The sequence below is a fragment of the Arachis hypogaea genome, chromosome 12, assembly GCF_003086295.3.
Source record: "Arachis hypogaea cultivar Tifrunner chromosome 12, arahy.Tifrunner.gnm2.J5K5, whole genome shotgun sequence".
NCBI classification, from domain to species: Eukaryota; Viridiplantae; Streptophyta; class Magnoliopsida; order Fabales; family Fabaceae; genus Arachis; species Arachis hypogaea.
In genome coordinates this window covers 7,459,456-7,470,753 of record NC_092047.1, presented here as the reverse complement: position 1 = coordinate 7,470,753, position 11,298 = coordinate 7,459,456, and the positions used below count along the sequence as shown (strand labels likewise).

Here is an 11,298-nt window from a genome sequence, read left to right as displayed (position 1 = left end):
GAAGCAGTAATACCTGTTGTATTAGTCAAACAGAAATGAAAAACATGAATTTTTAATAACACTCACGCTCCTTTGCCAAAGGAGAGGTAACGATAATAGCAATATCGATAATGGTTATAATGATTGTTGATTAAAGAAATCAAAACAAGGATAATAGCATTGTTTTGAATGTTTGTGATGTCCAAAATAGATCATTGTTTAGATATGCTCAAGACCCAATAAGGAGCTAGCCATAAGAAATACAAAGAAGCTTCATAATTGCTATGCTTTCTTCTATGTACACATGCAGAGGTTATTGATCTCTTCACAAAAAGGCTGGTGCATTCTATATTTAAAAGATTATTATATTATTTAAAATAAAAATGATCATATTTATTTTTAAAAAATTATATATTTTTTAAATTAATTTTTAAATTTTTTAATTAAATTTATTTTTTAAAAATCTTAATTTAGTTATATTAATTTTTCTATTAATTTTATAACTGATGCATCAAAATTTACTAACATTAAATAATGTCATACTGACTACAAGACATTCGTAGCAGTTAAAATAATCTCAAATTTAAAAAAATCTTAAAATATTGTTAATTTGTCAAATTAAATAATTATTTGTTCAAAAAATTTAAATATTTATAAAATATAAATTATATATTAAATATCGCATAATACGCAACTATATAATTAATATATATATATATATATATATGATCCTAACAAAGCATAGACATTTAGTTTTATTTCTTAAAAAAATATATACACAAATATGTATCCATTTTGATTGTTAGTTTGTTAGAACCAACGTAAGAATGGCGATATTTTTATGTTACCTCAGAATGTTTCACATCTAAACAATTAAGGGAAAAGCTCTACATCCATGTAAAAAATACATGGTTGTTATCCAAGTAACTTTCTCTACACACGTGATCTTCCACCCCACAGTCGTTTATTATACACGCGCCTTATATAACGTATCGCATTTTCGTTCTTCTTCTTCTTCTTAAATTCGTTGTTCTCCTCTGTTTGCGTTTTTCTTCTCTGCTTGCATTCTTCATTATTGATCTGCATTGAATTCAACGTAATAAGCTCCGTCGTTCTTCTTCTTCTTCGTTTTCTTCTTCGATCTACACTTCTGAATGGAAACAATGAATGATTCAACTTCAAATTAGTTGAATGAGGTTATTACGTTGAGACAGCTAGGGAATGATTGCTGCATACTATCACAATAATCTTAAACATTGAACAAAGTAAAAGGAGGTCACCGAACCGAACAACATTCATTTGATGAATCAAAATCACAAAGGCCACCGAACCGAACAATGTTCATGTGGTGAATAAATGGTGATCAACTTTCAATCAACAAGAATAGTATTTCTCCTCCTCTTCTTCCTCCTCCTCCTTCTTCTTTCAAATTCGCGCATGTAGGTTCTTCTTCTTCTTTAGTTCAATGGATAGTTTAACTAGGGCTTTGAAATTGGTTGTTACTATGTTCAGTACTTCTTTTGCATGGAGAAATACTATTCTTGTAGATTGAAAGTTGATCACCATTTATTCACCACATGAACATTGTTCGGTTCGGTGGCCTTTGTGATTTTGATTTGTAGGCAGAGTTATTTGAATTTGATTTTATATAATGGATTATGTTTCGTTCACTCAGTACTATACAATTGTTTCACCATGAGTACTGTGTTCGGTTCACCATGAGTACTGTATTTTGTTCATTCTGCAGAAAGCTATTTGAATTTGATTTTATATAATGGATTATGTTTCGTTCACTTAGTACTATACAATTGTATTGTGTTCGGTTCATCATGAGTACTTTGTTCGGTTCATTCTGCACTATTCAAAACTCTTCTTCCTCACCTTCTACTGCTTCTTCACCAGAGACAGAAGGAGGAAAAGACAAAAAAAATACAGCAACAACAACAACAAAAGAATGACGATAGGGTTTTAGGGTTTAGGGTTTATGGGTTCAGGGTTCAGTGTACAGGGGTTCAGTGTGTTTCAAACTTTCGGTTCACCATGTTCATGGTTGAGAGTTTAGGGTTTAGGGGTCTAGGGTTTAGGGTTCAGGGTTCAGGGTCTTAGGGGTTTAGGGGTTACGGTAGGGTTCAGGGTTTAGGGTTTAGAGTTTAGCATTCAGGGTTCAAAGTTCAGTGTTCAGGGTTCGGGTTCAGGGTTTACGGTTTAGGGTTTAGCGTTCAGGGTTCAGAGTTCAGAGTTCAGAGTTCAGGGTTCGGGTTCAGGGTTTAGGGTTTAGGGTTTAGGTTTTAGGGTTTTAGGGATTTAGGGTTTATAGGTTCATGGTTCAGTGTTCAGGGTTCTGATTTTAGTGTTTAGGGTTCAGTGTTTAGGGGTTCATAATTTTTTTGGTAAACAGGAGAGCGATTTGGATTACTCTTCTGAAACGAATTAAACTGACAAAGTTTGGATTATTCAATTTTGAATCGAATTGAATGGAATGCAATTGCTAATTTGAATTGAATTAAATGGACGGAGGTGTACTGAATTGAATTGATAATATTTAAATTGTAGGCAAAGTTATTTGAATTTGATTTTATATAATGGATTATGTTTCGTTCACTCAGTACTATACAATTGTTTCACCATGAGTATTGTGTTCGGTTCATTCTATAGAAAGTTGTTTGAATTTGATTTTATATAATAGATTATGTTTCGTTCACTCAGTACTATAGAATTGTTTCACCATGAGTACTGTGTTCGGTTCATTCTGCACTATTCAAAACTCTTCTTCCTCACTTTCTACTGCTTCTTCACCAGAGAGAAAAGGAGGAAAAGACAAAAAAAATGCAACAGCAACAACAACAAAAGAATGATGATAAGGAGAAAACACGTGAAGAAGAAGGAACGCAAAAAAGGAGGAGAAGGAGGAGGAGGAGGAACGCGAAGAAGAAGGCGAAGAAGAAAACGCTCCGTGCGTAAACGAGCGTGAGAAGAAGCGCGGGAGAAGAAGAAGCGTGGGGGAGAAGAGAAGAAGAAGAAGAGAAGAAGAAGAAGCGTGATGGAGAAGAGAAGAAGAAACGTCTTTTCATAATGAACGGGCGAGTGTTTTCACTCTCATTAATGCGCGTGACTCTATTTGAAATTAGGCCAACTTGATTACATAGTTACATGGATGTGTAGCGCGCCTGAACAATTAATACTATTTTTTTCAAAGGTAAAAATTTCATTGAGTGAAACTTAGAAGTTTGAGTTCAGAGTGGACTCCACACAAGAATAAAAATGGAATATTCCATAATCTGATATGATATTACTTAAAAGAAAAAGTATAAAAAAGTGAAAGAAAATAAACTTAACGAGAGATTAGTGTGGTCTTCAAAAAGCTTCATCTTCATCCTCTTGTTGGTGTTTGAAAATTATTTTCCAACTTAATTGCTACCTCTAAAATCTGCTCATGACCAATTCTGTTTCCATAAGTAAATAAATATATAAAATGTGTATTTATACAAAGGGGAAATAAATAATATATATGTATTCTCATATATATGAGAATGACAAAGGCTTCTAATTTTATTTGCATGAGCTTACATCCTAAGTATATAAAATTCTACATAATTAGAATAACTTTTTTTTTAGGCAATCCATGAAAATTAATATTTAGTTTTTTGTATCTATAGCTTTTTTTCCCTTCAATAAAGTAAAAATCTAAATTTATTAAATTGTTTAAACTGAAATTTATTATACTATTTTTATAAATTGATATATGTTATTATTTTTCCATAAATCGAATAATCTGTCACCATTTACGAAATAAAATTTGCAAACATGAAAACTTAAGAGAATATTAAATTAAATTATGTTAGACAAATACAACTTCTTTAGGACAAAACTATACAAGGCATTTCACACTTAAGAGGCCTGTTCAGTATTTATGGTGAAACACTGAAGCTGCAGGTTTGAAAATGAGATTCATCGAGATGCCCTCAACTTAATTCTCACCGCTTTTACTAATATGTACTTTCCAGTAGGTCAAATGCATATTTATGTGTTCAAAATTTATGATTAATTTATTCTGCTCACTCATTCAAATAAATAATTTTAGTAATAATATAAGATAACTTAATATAATAATACATTTAGAAATAAATTTTTGATAAATAACAGAGTAAAAAAGCGCTCAAGAAAAAAACGGACTAAACAGCTCCACTATTTTACAAAATATTATTCTAACTGAATTGGCAAAAAAATTAAAAAAATACAGAAAAGGTAAAAAGATAAGATAATTATATTATAAAATAAAAAACAATTGAAGGCCCTGATAAAATAAAAAACAAAAACAAATTATAATTGAACATGGAAGTATTGGCATCACAGGATATATCTCTCTGTGAATAAGCTAAGCAAATCAAATCTAAAATCTATCATAAACCACTGCATAATTTGACTATAAAATCAAAGTATAATAGACACACAGTTTTAGAGTTCAAAAGCTTAACACAATGACATTTGGAGTATATCAGTACATCAAGTTTTTAAACTAAAAGAAGACAATGTATTTCCCTATTCAATCCTTGTATTTTAGACCAACCCTCTTCTCCAATAATCTTGCGTGCCTCAAGGGGTGGGATGCTCAGGACCTAGAAAAATCAAACAAAAACAAGATGTGCTATTCAAATGAATCTTTCACTGCATCCTATTAGATAAAAGTATGACAAAAATAGATCTATAGCAAAAAATCAGAATAAGGAAAATAGTTAACTAGCTGAAGTGATATATATTTCAATATCATACATCCATTAAGATAACATTCTTAGAGCAATTAGACTGTCTTATAGAGCAATAAGTCAAAGCTAAGTGTTGAGCCCCCTAAGAAATAAAATTACTACTATGTAAACATATTTTATTCGAATTTTGTAGTCCTTATAAGACTTAAGCATCTGAGTTTAGGAGCATTGACATCCATTAATTTTCTTATCTAGTTAACTAAAGATCATGCAACTAATAAATATTTTCTCTAAAATCATGGAGGATGAACATAAGCAATAATATCTCATAGGAACATGATTACATGTGAGATAGTTATTTACAAAAAAAACAAATCTAAATAGAGCATTATAAATTTGTATACCTCTTATTCTAAATTCCTTTAGTTTCTACAAGAGCATATATTAGATTGAATTGTTAAGAATTAACAGATGAAATATTCTGTCATCTATTATGCACGTGGATAGGTGTTCTCATTCATTTTTCATAAGCATACTCATCCAATAACTGGTGCATAAAAACAATGCACATGATTGCCTTGTTATACACAAAATAAAAGGTTTAATAGAATACCATCTTAGAATTTTAGTTCAATTGAAGTGTGGCTGTAAAATGAACAATAACACTAATAGAAGTTGAAATATGGGTATGGAGAACATGTAACTAAAAATGCATTTGAACAATTTTACCTTTATTGCCATCTAGCAAAGCTCGAAAACTCTTGATGAATTCTTCACAATTTGGGATCAATGTTTTCACCAAGAACTCTACTGGAACACGAGAAGCGTCAAAACTGAGACAATCTAACATGCTCAACATTGAAGATCCCGTGGCCTCCGCATTATGTTGCCGGAAATAGTCAAGCAGCTCAGTTTGGTCCTGCCGGCCATATTGGTTAAAACACCTTTGAAGTATCAATGTTTGTTCCTTGGCCCAATCTTCTTCCTTAGATAATTCAAATCCTTCTACGGCTTTCTTTGCTATGTAGATGATACTGGCCATCGTGGACACTCCCTTGAGCTCATAAGCCTTTTTGAAGCTCGATTCCAAAGAGGCTTAAGTTTTTTGATGTTCCAATCTAGTTGGAAATTAGTATGTTGCCTTTTATTCAAAATTTCAACTTTGTCATTGGGGTATGCTCGGAGGAGTGGTTTCAAGTTACCTACATTATTAAAAACAGTATGGAGGCGGTTCATTGATCGAAGCAGTGATTGGATGAACCTCACATGAATAAGAGATTCTGATTTCGGAAGGCACCTCATCCTCTCTAAAATAATAATCCCTGATTGCCTCTCCTAATTTTCTTTCCAGTTCCATCATGTCGTCTTTCATGGAGACATCATCCGAAAACAGTGACCGCCACATAACAAGGAATTCATGTATTATTTGAAAAATTAAAAAAACTTCAGAAAAATTCATCAATGCAGATATTTCATCTTGAATAGTATATACCAATTCTTTATTGAGAGCCAAGCAGAATTCCATAAAAACACTGTTTGATGAAAGGAGAGGTGCCGAAGATTCCACCATAGAACACCCGCTCATTGAGAATGAGTATGTTGAATACGATGCTGAAGTGTTTAATATACTTCTTGATCGTACTCATCGGGGTAGCAGATCTGTCGGGTCTTAACTCCGATTTGCACAACTTCAAGAACTCTCTCCTATTTCTTGCGTACACCTCAATCTGGCTCATGGATGTCATGCTAACGACGGAAAGCTAAAGGATGACATGACATCCATGAGCCAGATTGAAGTGTATGCAAGAAATCGGAGAGAGTTCTTGAAGTTGTGGAAATCGGAGTTAAGACCCGACAGATCTGCTCCCCGATGAGTACGATCAAGAAGTGTATTAAACACTTCAGCATCGTATTCAACATACTCATTCCCAATGAGCAGGTCTTCTATCATGGAATCTTCGGCACCTCTCCTTTTGTCATGCAGTGTTTTATGGAATTATACTCGGCTGTTAATAAAGAATTGGTATGTACTATTCAAGATAAGATGTCTACATTAATGAATTTCTCTCAAATTTTTTAATTTTTCAAACAATACATGAATTCCTTGTTATGTGGCGGTCACTGTTTCCGGATGATGTCTCCATAAAGGCCGACATGGTGGAGTTGAAAAGAAAATTAGGAAAGACAATCAGGGATTATTATTTTAGGAAAGACGAGGTACCTTCCGAAATCGGAATCTCTTGTTCATATGAGGTTCATCCAATCAGTGTTCGAGCAATGAACCGCCTTCATACTGTTTGTAATGATGTAGACAACTTGGAACCACTCCTCCGAGCATACCTCAATGGCGAAGTTAAAATTCTGAATACAAGACAAGTTCTAGTTTCCAACTATATAGATTGGAACATCAAAAAACTTGAACCCTCTTTGGTGATGTTCTTCTTTACAGGAGCAAAGAGTGATAACAAACTGAACATTGTTCCCAAAAGAAACCAAACCACCATCCTGCCACAGTGATCCACCACAAGTTCTAGCAAAAAGAACTTCATAAGTTCTTCAACAAATTGGTAGCTCTTCTGAAGTGATAAAACAAAATTCATCACCGCAAATCCAGCGGTAAAATATCACCGTTTCTTCTTTGTCTTTGTTCTTGTTCTTCTCCTCTTCTTGAAGAGTAAGTGTAGAAAAATATCACCAATAAGGAGACGAACTCACCACAGGCTTTGAATTGACGCTGATAGTGTAACACTTTTCCCTGATAAATTTTCAACCGAGGGAGAGCAAATGGAAGCACAATGACAGGGGATGCATTACCGATTTCCATATTAAATGAAGAAAGAAAGGAAGAAGAAGTGTTTGTATGAGGTGAAAGAAAGGAAGAAGAAGAAGAAGTGATGTTAAACGATATGTGTTTGTATGGACTATGGAGTGAAGTAAAGGAAGGATAAGAAAAAGCAAGTGAAATTAGCTGGGACGTGTTTGTATGGAATGAAGCCAAGCAAAAGATTTAAAGTTAAAGTTATTATAATTAATCCATACAGAGTTAGATAATGTATTAATTTCACTATAAATTTTTAATCCAAAAAGTATACATTTGTAGGAAAAAAAAAGGTAAGTAGTATTCTTAAACTGAATTAAAAATAGTATCTATTAATAATTAATGATTTAGAAATATAAAAAATATTTTATATGAATTAAAAAGTATTTAGAAAAATAAATTTTTTAGTATCAATGAAATATTAAGATTTTATTATAATTTATTTATAAAATTCTTATATTGTGTTTACATCTGAAGAAAATTTAAAATTAGTGAATTTCACTTATCATGTCAATAGAACTATAAGTTGCTTAATGAATACACGGGTCAATGTGAGAAGAGAAAATTTTGAACCAAAGAGAGTATTGAGAGGGCCAGAGATATTGAAGGGAGAAAAATTTATTTGGGGTTTTCATTCGTGACTAATTATTGATGTGCATAATTTCACGTCATAAATTATTCAAGCAGAAAATACATGAATATTGAGCCTTGTTATTTTTGTCATACTTCGTGGTAAAATATTACCAAGCCGATCAGATTTACCTCTAGAAGTACCAGTTTGGGATTCTTGAACAACAATGTCTTGTGCTTGTGGATTACTTTGTGATTGTTCCATCTGTAACATACAACAAAAAAAATATATATGATCATGAACAATTACTAAACCAGCAAAAATCAATAACATCAGCAAACAATTATTAGCCTATTGCATTATTTAATTGGTTATGTTGGGATAAAAAAGTGCAACTACAAGAAGAAAACAAGAAGACTTGTCAATGTTAATTGCATACAAGCTTCTGTCCTGTCAGTAGATTTTGGTGACGGTCAATACAAAATGGAGCCTCACCTTAAATCTAAGAACTCCATAATCTTTATTCACCTTTCTTCACTTAGAATAATACAGTAGCCGCTATAATCAGTTAGCATTAGAGTATTCTTTTTTAAGTTAAAACATTCTGCCAATAACTAGAGAATTCTCAATTAAATCAAAGGCTGCACAGTTTTCTTGTATGAACAGAAAAAATTAAAGCACCAGCCATAAATATTATAGGGGTGTTCGCGGTGCGGTTTGGTTCGGTTATATGGGAAAAAGTCATCCGATCCGATCGTTTATTAAAATTGCGGTTCGGTTTGGTTCGATTTTCTTTCCGAAATCATTCGAACCAAACCAAACCAATTAAAATCGGTTTGGTTTGTTCGGTTTATTTAATTAATTCAAATAAAAACCATTATACCATTTCACAGTCACTAACAAATAACAATAGTCAACCTAACTCAGAGATCACTAACAAATGAGCAGAAACACAACAAACTAAATTAGCAGATAGAACAATCATCAATCGGACTCAAATTACTAACAAATTAGCAGAAGCACAACAAATTAAAATCACTAACAAATGTTGTAAAAACAGCAGAAGAAACAGATGGAACAATAATCAACCTGAACTGAATCAAGAAAATCAAGATACACAACCAAACTAATTCCAAAAATTTTGCAAAAATAGTGCCCCAATTCCAAATTAATCAAGATATAGAACCAAACTGAATGAGAAATACAACCAAACTATTTCCACAATTTTCATGTGGTGCACTAATTCCACAAATTCTTCCTCTTTCACCTTCCCCTTTCCTGCATTAACATTGAATAAACAAAAATTCAGAACCAAACCTCAGAACCAAACCTAAGAAATAGAACAAAAAAAACAACCTGAAGACTAAGCCAGAATTAAAAAAAATAAATAGAATCAGAACAGAACCTAAAAAACAAAATCTGAATCCATAAGAAGACTAAGCCAGAATTAAAAAATAAATAGAATCAGAACAAAAAAAACAACCTGAGATGGAAGGATAACACTGCTTCAATGACGGAGAAGAAGAGACTGGACAGCAACACGGCTTCAACGACGGACGAGAGACGGGCGACGAACGGCAGCGGCTTCGACTACGTCTGGTGCGTGCTGCTGCGGTTCGTTGAGGACGACGACGGCTGTTGGTTCGTGGAGGAGACGGCTGCTGGAGAGGTGGTGTGTGGAGCCGTCGAGGATGAGGGACAGAGAGGAAAGGACCGCACCACCACGATGGTGCTGTCCGGCGACGTCGATGGCGGAGAAGAAGGAGGAGGTCCGGCGCTGAGACACAGCGCTAGAGAGACTGAGAGAGAGCTCGAGGAGTTAGGGTTCCTGGTAGTGGAGGGGTGGCTGCGGCTAGATTTGGAGCAATTGTGGTGGAAGGCTACTTTTATATTAGGGTTTTTTAATAACACCGGTTCGGTTCGGTTAGAGTTTTCTCTAATAAAACCGAAAACCGAACCGAACCGCAAAAAACTGCAAAAAATTATTTTTTCGGTTTTTTTCGTTTTCAGTTTATTCAGTTATCAGTTTTTTTGGTTCGGTTGATCGGTTTTGTTCGGATTGGATCGGTTTTGAACAGCCATAATACCAGAAACAAAATTGAACTCGGCACAAACTAATTAACATGTTAAAGTTACAGGTTTCAGCATTTTAAGTTCATACGTTATCACTTTCAAACTAATGTTATGCGATAAATCATGAACAGAAAATCAGAAATAACAAATAAATGATAAATCAATAACCCCAAGCAAACAATTCCTAAACCAGCAAACAATAACTTCAGAAAATCCAGTTAATCAGCAAATTAATTATTAACAAATAACAAGTATTATCAAAATCAAGTGCTAAAGGCCTAAACACTAAACCAGCAAACAGACGCCGAGGAATCAGTGCTTACCGGTTAACACAGAGAAGGCGAGGTCGGCGAGGAGAAAGGCGATCGACGGCGACGACAGAGGACGCGACACCGGCGAACACAAAGAAGGCAAGCTCGGCGATGACAACCACGCGGTGGGGGCTGTGGGGCTGCGGTGGCCAAAACTGTCGCTGTGGGATGCGGTGCCTGCGGGCTGCGGCGGCTGCGCCGATTGGGGGCTGCGGTGGCTTCTATGGTTCGTTCACTTCCATAGAAGAGAGGAGAGGAGATGGGTTTACGGGTCGGGGAGTAACATGAAAGGGACTAGGGTTTCACTCCAATTTTGACTGATTTTGACTAAATTTATTTAGTTACCAAATATGGCCAATTCTCCCATGCCTATAACTTGAATGCCGAAATTGCCTAAATTACTCCTTATAGCAAGATTTAAAAGACACACTTAAAACCGTAACTCTTCTAAAAGCGTCACCTAATGGAAAAAAGTAAATTAGAAGATTTAAGAGAAGAAATAATTAAATTATCAAAATTAATAGATCAAAAATTAATGATTTTAACTAATGTTAATTGTAATGACACCGAATTCTTAAAATCAATACAAAATGATTTTTCTCAAAATCTTAATTTTACTATAAGTTTTATTGAATGACTTCAAAAACCTGAAAAAACCTATTTTTCACACGGAATTTCTAAAAAATGTTACCATGGAAATGATTCCCCACATCTTTATCATACTTTTAACCCACAATTAAATTCTATAGTAGATATGCTTGAAGAAATATTAGTATCCATAAAATTTCAAAGAAATAAGGAAAAAGAGAATCCCAAAGAAGAAAAATTTCAAAATATAATCAA

General features: G+C 33.8%; 1 long non-coding RNA gene across 2 annotated transcripts; it reads right to left on the bottom strand.

Moving 5' to 3' along the window:
* Positions 1 to 4,277: 4,277 nt before the first annotated feature.
* Positions 4,278 to 9,945, bottom strand: LOC112726644 (uncharacterized). Of its 2 annotated transcripts, XR_011868235.1 has the most exons (4): positions 9,555 to 9,945; positions 9,161 to 9,349; positions 5,412 to 8,335; positions 4,278 to 4,595 (listed from the first exon to the last, which is right to left on the bottom strand). It is a non-coding gene; the product is annotated as an uncharacterized lncRNA (long non-coding RNA). The 2 variants fall into 2 exon arrangements; XR_011868234.1 differs by having other exon boundaries at positions 5,412 to 9,349.
* Positions 9,946 to 11,298: the final 1,353 nt, after the last annotated feature.